This window comes from Tiliqua scincoides, chromosome 3, assembly GCF_035046505.1.
Source record: "Tiliqua scincoides isolate rTilSci1 chromosome 3, rTilSci1.hap2, whole genome shotgun sequence".
Lineage (NCBI taxonomy): Eukaryota > Metazoa > Chordata > Lepidosauria > Squamata > Scincidae > Tiliqua > Tiliqua scincoides.
In genome coordinates, this window is record NC_089823.1 from 33,322,588 (window position 1) to 33,330,878 (window position 8,291).

At 42.5% G+C, this 8,291-nt stretch overlaps 1 pseudogene; it reads left to right on the forward strand.

The window, feature by feature from the left end:
• Positions 1-2,163: 2,163 nt before the first annotated feature.
• LOC136647228 (5S ribosomal RNA) lies at positions 2,164-2,281 on the forward strand (annotated as a pseudogene).
• The last annotated feature ends 6,010 nt before the right edge of the window (positions 2,282-8,291 follow it).

The window sequence follows — 8,291 nt, forward strand, 5'->3', positions numbered from 1 at the left end:
TGTTTTGGTATCTTGTGAAAAATATATAATTACAACAAAATTTGAATGCCAGATCATTCCTTGGGGGCCTGTTATCAGTTTCCTCTACAAATGGCAACCCCAAAAATTAGCTCTTTGGCAGGTGATTTTGTGCACTACAACTAAATGGTGTTTTCATTTTTTTAAAAAACTACTTTTTCAGATGGAAAATCCACTGTAATATAGATTTCATTATGACAATATGAAGAGTCCAGGAGCATGGGAACCGAAAGCCTTTAAGTTCTCAGTTTAATTTTTGCCTGGGTAGCCAATGGCCATACCTAAGAGGTGTCTGTTTCCAGTGAATAAGATAGGATTACAGCCTACATTGGGCTTACTTCTAAGTAAAACAACGGTTTTCAAACACCTCTAGTCATACCTAATGTTGAACCCAGTTAGACCTTGTTCAGGATACGGGGAAAAGCATGGGTAATCTGCACCTTGGTCGCTAAACAGGGAGATACTGTAAAGTCACCAGCAAAGGTTGATGTGCTCCATGAATATATGGGGAATGGTACTGAACAGAGATGGCACACACATGCAGTGTATCTCTGCTCAGCACCATTCCCCATATATCCATGGAGCACATTAACCTTTGCTGGTGATTTTACAATATCTCCCTATTTTATATGTACTGAATATTAATGTTGGTCAGCAAGTCATTAACCTCTACAGAAAGTATAGAATTGTCTTCCTGCTTGTCCCTGAAAGGATGTTCTGTAACTGTAACTCATCTTGTACAAGTAAATCATAGCTGTATTTAACGTCAAAAATGATTAAGAACAGCCCCACTGGATCAGGCCATAGGCCCATCTAGTCCAGCTTCCTGTATCTCACAGCGGCCCACCAAATGCCCCAGGGAGCACACCAGATAAGAAGAGACCTGCATCCTGGTGCCCTCCCTTGCATTGGTATTCTGAAATAGCTCATTTCTAAAATCAGGAGGTTGCACATACACATCATGGTTTGTAACACATAATGGATTTTTCCTCCAGAAACTTGTCCAATCTCCTTTTAAAGGCATCCAGACCAGATACCATCACCACATCATGCGGCAAGGAGTTCCACAGACTGACCACACGCTGAGTAAAGAAATATTTTCTTTTGTCTGTCCTAACCCTCCCAACACTCAATTTTAGTGGATGTCCCCTGGTTCTGGTGTTATGTGAGAGTGTAAAGAGCATCTCTCTATCCACTTTATCCTTCCCTTGCATAATTTTGTATGTCTATGTACGTATGTCTATGATTGTTGTAGTTTACCCAGATACATAGGTCCATGAAACATGTACTCCCTGATGATCTGTTAGATTCAAATGGTTATAATAAGCAATTTCCTGGTTTTGTTGTTTGAATCTCATCCTGCACACCCCCAGATTTCAGGACTATCGAGTTCTAGACTTTGGTTGGGGTCCCATCTTTTCTAAAGCAGCAGAATTTATCTCACTCACTCCCTTGTTCTTGCATTGGAACTGACTTGGTGCCAGAAGATAATGCGAAAGAGATTAGAATAGGGCAGCAATAAGTTTTTAAGGAGAGGCGATGCAAGAAAGTTAATGTGGAGCTTTTACAGCTTCTGTGGTAGAAACTAAAAATGGAAACAGAAGACGCCACATTTCTACAAACATTTCCTTGCTTAAAATGCACATTTTAATCCAACAGAAAGAGGTTTTCCTTCACTGCCGACACACTCCCAAAGAGTTTCCAAAGAGTGAGGTATCTATACAGATGAGTGACATTTGCCTGGAACGGTAACAGCTATATAGTTTTCCTGACATTAAACATCTTTTGTGGCACCAAATAAATTTGTAAAAAGTACAAAAAAATATCAGAAATGAATACTTCAACCCTGGCAATGTGAAGGAAGAAAGAAACAACCCTGTTCTTATTCTTATAATTATTCTAGTTCAGATGCTGTTCTAGTGGTATGATATCCTATCCTGACACAATGCATGGGGGAAATGGCCTTGCTACCATGAAGGCTGGGGGAGGGGAGCCCAGGGGTTTGCACTCTTTCTTTTAAGTCTAGTTAAATGTGCTTAACCATTCAGGAAGAGGTTCTGTAAAGCATACAAATAACTTTGTAAAAATCCAAAGAAAGGGGAAATGAAGAGGAAAACATTTCAACTCTGTGCTTACTGTCCCTTCTTGGCAGCAACTGTTACCCTGCACATGCCTGATCTCGTCTGATCTCAGAAGCTAAGCAGGGTCAGGCCTGGTTAGTACTTGGATGGGAGACCGCCTGGGAATACTGGATGCTGTAGGCTTATACCATAGTCTTTTGAGACTGAAGGTTGCCAACCATTTTGCTGCAGATGTTCGAGGCCAGTAACAGGTTGTCTTTCCATTTTGTGACTGTGAACATTCTGTGTTGCAGGTTTTGAGCAGTCTTCAGTGGCAGCCCCATATAAAGTGTATTGCAGTAGTTCTGTTTTGCGATTACCAGGGCATGTATTATCATGAACCAGCTCAAACCCTTTTCCAAGAGAAGGAATCAGCTGGTGCACCAGTCACCAGGCATTTCACAATAGCTGTCTTTTCGTGAACATCCAGCAGGGGCTAGGTCCAGGAGCATCGCCAAGTTGCAGATCTAACCATTTTTTTCCTGTGGTTCACACCACAGGATTTTACACTATCTGGGGAGACTCAGTAACTGGAAGGGAGAATATATTTGGTGTGGACTGGCCTTATTTCTTGAAAGTGTGTATAAGTTTTGGTCCTGGTGTTTTTATGCAGGCTTTCAGATAATGGAGGAGTCAGGTTTTGCATCAGAACCTAAGTGTCTCACCCAGCAGTCCCACGCAGCAGACTGAATTTGACAGCTGGTCCTCTAAAATGTTTCTGAGTTTTTATTTTAGTTGAGAAATTAATCTGGTTTATGTGAAGTACCTTGATTTTGAAATATCAAGGTAAATTCAACTTCTGTGAATTGTCTTGATCCAAGTTCAATAGAGTTTAAACCGTAGACAAGATGTCAGACTTTGGTGTTTATTTAATGTGAAAAAGCCTTAAAGAATTAAACCTTTTTATGTTAAAGAATGGAAGGTTAATGATCTTTTGGGTTGTGAATGTTTGCTGAAATTTCTTTAAGGTATTTCTTGAAGAATATTGCTCTAAAGAATGGCATGGAATTTTAAATAGGATTTTCCCCAATCAAATCCATGGGAATTTCTGTGGAATTCATTTCTAAAAAGAAAAGATAAAATCTAGTCTGAAAACAAGTCCTTTATCATTTGTTCCACTTAGTAGTGATTGTTGTGTCTTCAACCACTGGAAAACACAGCTATAAACTTCATTAATCATATCTGTCCTGCATGGTTATGCTAACTGCAGCTCCATGAATTTTTGGGATGTTTTTGCAACCGTCACACTTACCGTTGTGAAAACATACATAGTGTCTCTTGCTTCTCAAATAGATTTTTAAAAAAAAGAAATATCAAAATCTTGCAAAGTTTTGATATGAGGGCATCATACGACAATTCGTTGTAAACTACTGTTTGTGTACAAAATAATTGGTTCTTCCTGACTTAAGGGTGCAAAAGAGAGAGCTGAAACTGGGCTGAGTAGCAACTGATTTTTTTTAAGTAAATGGAATGATGCTATATATGACTGACCTACTTAACATTAATTCAGAACAGAACTTTTAATGGCATTGTGTTTACAGGCAATGAATAATGGGATGGTTAACAGCTGACCATTTTGCTGGGTTTGAATACCTCTTGGACTGTGTTAGACTACTCTTGAGTAGCTCTGTTTGTTTCTGGCTTGATGTCCAGAGTCCTGCTGGCAGTGGCTCGTTGTCCTCCAGAAACCTTCCCTGTGAATTTCCATACAGATCTTTCCTTTAAGGGCAAGCTATATGAAGCTATTGCTTGTTTGCATCAATGTTTATTTTTATTTAATTATTTTGCGTATATTCTCACTGCCTTTTCTCCAATGACCTCAAGGTGGTTTGCACAGTTCCTTCCCTCATTCTGTCCTCACAACATCCCTGTGAGGTAGGTGAGGCTGATAGATAGTGACCAGTCCAAGGTCATCCAGAAGGGTTTATGACTGAGTGGGAATCTGCACCTGGATCTTCCAGGACTGGTTTGAGTCCAATTCTCAAACTGCCTATATCAAGCGTGTTCAAAGTTTTTGGCAGGAGGGCCACATCATCTCTCTGACACTGTGTTGGGGGCCAGGGAAAAAAAGAATTAATTTAAATTTGAAATTTGAATAAATTTACATAAGTTTACATAAACAAATATACTAAAGATGAACTTATATGAATGAATGAAGGTCTTGCAATAGCTCAAGGCCTATGAAAGGCCTTGCACAAAGCAAGACTGGCCTTTCCTTTGCTGCCACTACTGCATCACAGACGTGAAACAACAAGCAGTGGAAGGAGCCCTCATCCCATAGCTCATGCAAGAGGTCAAGCAGTCGCTCTCACGCTGAGAGTAGTTGTGTCGGACCAGTGTGGGTGCCAACAAATCTCTGGAGGGCCAGAGGCTCATTGGAGACTGTGGACTCCCTGACGGCCGCATTGAGAGGCCTCGAGGGCCGCGGGTGGGCCCAGGGCTGGGGTTTGGGCACCCTTGGCCTACACCATCCTGGCTCTCAACTATTCCTACCTTCTTAATATCAACTAGGATCACATCATTAGCTATGACATACTAAAAGGTTATATATTGTTTTTCATTTTTCACAATCAGTGTTTCATAGAATAACAACAAACATGCAAGGAGGAAAAAGGTGAGGGGGGATGAGAAGGAATTCTGTTTTGGGATCGTTAATCCTTATGGGCAGGGGCCTACCATCTCATGTGTTTTACAAAGCCCTGGAATGGTGCTGTTATAATAATATAAAATTACAAACATAGCATAAAATTCCATATCTTGGGAGTCACTTATGTTTTTACTTTTCATTTCACCACCTGGAGGTACATTTAGAAGAATATTAGTAACAGGGAGCTTTCGTCCTGAGTACACTTCTGTACTGCAGCGAGTCATGGACTCTTCGCTCACAACAGGAGAGGAAACTGAGCGCTTTCCACATGCGCTGCCTCCGACGCATCCTCGGCATCACCTGGCAGGACAAAGTTCCAAACAACACAGTCCTGGAACGTGCTGGAATCCCTAGCATGTATTCACTGCTGAAACAGAGACGCCTGCGTTGGCTTGGTCATGTCGTGAGAATGGATGATGGCCGGATCCCAAAGGATCTCCTCTATGGAGAACTCGTGCAAGGAAAGCGCCCTACAGGTAGACCACAGCTGCGATACAAGGACATCTGCAAGAGGGATCTGAAGGCCTTAGGGATGGACCTCAACAAGTGGGAAACCCTGGCCTCTGAGCGGCCCGCTTGGAGGCAGGCTGTGCAGCACGGCCTTTCCCAGTTTGAAGAGACACTTTGCCAACAGTCTGAGGCTAAGAGGCAAAGAAGGAAGGCCCATAGCCAGGGAGACAGACCAGGGACAGACTGCACTTGCTCCCGGTGTGGAAGGGATTGTCACTCCCGGATTGGCCTTTTCAGCCACACTAGACGCTGTGCCAGAACCACCTTTCAGAGCGCGATACCATAGTCTTTCGAGTCTGCAGGTTGCCAATACTCTAGTAACAGGGTGACAAGTATTTCATACCAGAAAAGAGGGTGTGTGTGTGTGTGTATTGTCCTCAAGGCCAGCCCAGGACCTCCTGGCTCCTGGGGAAGTGTGACAAATGCCGCTCCCCCACTTGGAGATATGTCAGCCTCTGCTCTCCTGCTCCATTCTTAGGACTGGAGAAGGAAGAGGGGGATGGAGCAGAGCTGTGGAGGAAAGGAGAATGGTGGGCTAAAGCATCTTACTCTAGCCCCCTACTCTCCCCAATTTCTCTTCTGGCTCCCCTTTTCCTTTCCATTTCAGAGAGTGGGAGGTGGGAGGGTGGACAGAGGTGGGTGTCCTCTGCCAAACTGCTGCCTGAGTCAGCATTATGGATAAATTGGCCCTGGCTACCATTCACAGACACACTGGATGCCACCCTAAGTTTCCCATCAGTTCCACATCAACAGTTTCTATGAAACAAATAATCATATTATGGAAACTATATGCAAAATGTAAATGCATAATTGAAAACGTATTTTTATGCGATATTGTTTAAAATGACCAATTTAAATCAATTCTTCTATTTCACGGTTTCCCAGAATCATCATTGTAAATCTCACTACCTAAAATAAGGATTCTTAAACACCCCTGAAGTATCACAGTGAGCCAAGGCAGGACAGATTTCAGGCTTTTATCATTAACTTTTTTACTGGAGTCCTACACCCCAACCTAGACACAAAGTGATAGCTCCAAGGACGGAACCAATTACTTGGTTAGTGTTGGTGTGCTGCTTGGAAGTCATTTAAGTCACAAAAGCTTTACTGAGGGCCAAACAGCACATTACAATTCATGCATTACTGAGATTTTTGGCTTAAATCTGGAAACATCTCTTTTGGGCAAAAAGCAGCATGGATTGGGGCACATGGGGAAACAGAATGGGGGAAAGTGTTAACCTGTGCTTTTTGTGCCCTGTGGTTTGGATTTCTCACTTGCAGCTGCTTTTTAAAAAAAGAAAAGAAAAAAAGAAAAGCCCTTTCCAGTTTTCAGCCAATTTTTTACTACCTAATCCATTGTAATTTGTAGTTTGACCCTGAGCACAAAGGGATTTTGACTGCAATCCATGATTGCACTATTGGTCTATTAAAAAGATGGTCTAAGGAGGTTGCTGTCGCATGTTATTGGTCTCATAGCTTAGGTATGTGAGAGCCTGTATTTGGATGTGCCATGAGGGCAAGAGGTAAGATCCAGCTCTGAAACATTAGCGTGTTGAGAACTGACTAGCTTAGAATGATGCTTTCATCTTTTTTCAATACCAGCTTGGTATTTTGGACCTTGTAGTTGCAAATTCCGAATTGTTGCTAATTAGGCATTATCCATTTGTAAAATCATTTTGGTTTGTTCAAGCCAGGTCTGATTAGCAAATGCTAATCGTGATCAGATCAAAGACAGCTTCTCTTGAATTTTCACCAACTGAATAAGTAACTTGAGGAAAGACACAACACACTCAATTGGAAGCTAGTGGTGAGGTAACTGGAGATAGAATTCCAAGAAAACCTGACCAAGGGTTAAGTAACATGGTGAATCAAACCATGAAGAATCCTGGGTAATATGAGCTGAACTTGGGTTTAATTTGGTTCAGCCACAGGTGCTCCTTCCAATAATGCAGCTTCTTGCTAGGCAAGTGGGATAGCTTAGGATGAAATTTACACAGAATCCTCCCATTCCAATTACTATTGTGGTAAAGTGATAGTAGACTTGAACTAGTGGACCTGGCTGCAGGATCCAGGTACTCTGCTCATTGCAGTGAGATACGTTCCAAGGGGATGGGCTGGCCAACCTGAGTTTTCTAGTATGAAGGTCATTTGTCCCAATAGTGACAGAAAGTGAAACGGCAGCTAGCCAGTCCAAGAAGATTCATGTGATCTGGGGTCCTTGTTAGCCTTATATATGAAGTCTTCTGAGCTTGGCTTGCCTTCTGAGCAACTTGTCCTTGGGAGAAAGAGCTAAACAGACTTTTGCTTTGCTTTACTTTGCATGCCTCCCTTCGCCTCACCCTGTTTCACCCTCTTATTTGTCTGCTCTGGTATCTGACTCCAGCCCATCTGCAACTGTGTACTTCTGGCACTTGGTTTTGTTAGCTGGCTCCATAACCTAACTGTCGTCATCCTTCAGCTGAGTCGTTTATGCCTGGCTCTTTGGATCTATCTGTCCAAACCTGGAAATACAACCCCTCCCACTGACCTCTGACCGGTTTGACAATGCAGTTTGCCTTTGACCTGCTAAGTCCAGGTATCCAAACAAGCCAGGTCTGCTGCAGAGGCACAGTTCTTTGAGATCTGTGCAGTTACTGGCAGTTCCACCACTCTGTGTTTACCTCATCCCTGTTCCAGAAATCCTGTGGTACAGCTGAACTGTCCCTTGCAACTTAGATGAAATAATACTAGCCCAGCAGTGCCAGTACAGTCGTTGCTGCTGCAGCATTATAGGGATGAAGTCACAGTGCCACAGCAAGGAGGCAAATTGGCATTGGGGCAGTTTTTGGGAGATTCTTGCATTGCAGTGTCTATACAGATGGCACTGTTTATAATCTGTGCATTTGCAATCTATATCTGAAGTGTAGATCAGGAATCTCCAAACTTTTTGGCCAGAGGGCCGCATTAGATATCTGGCATGGTATGGAAGGCCGGAAAAAATTTAAATATAAAATTTA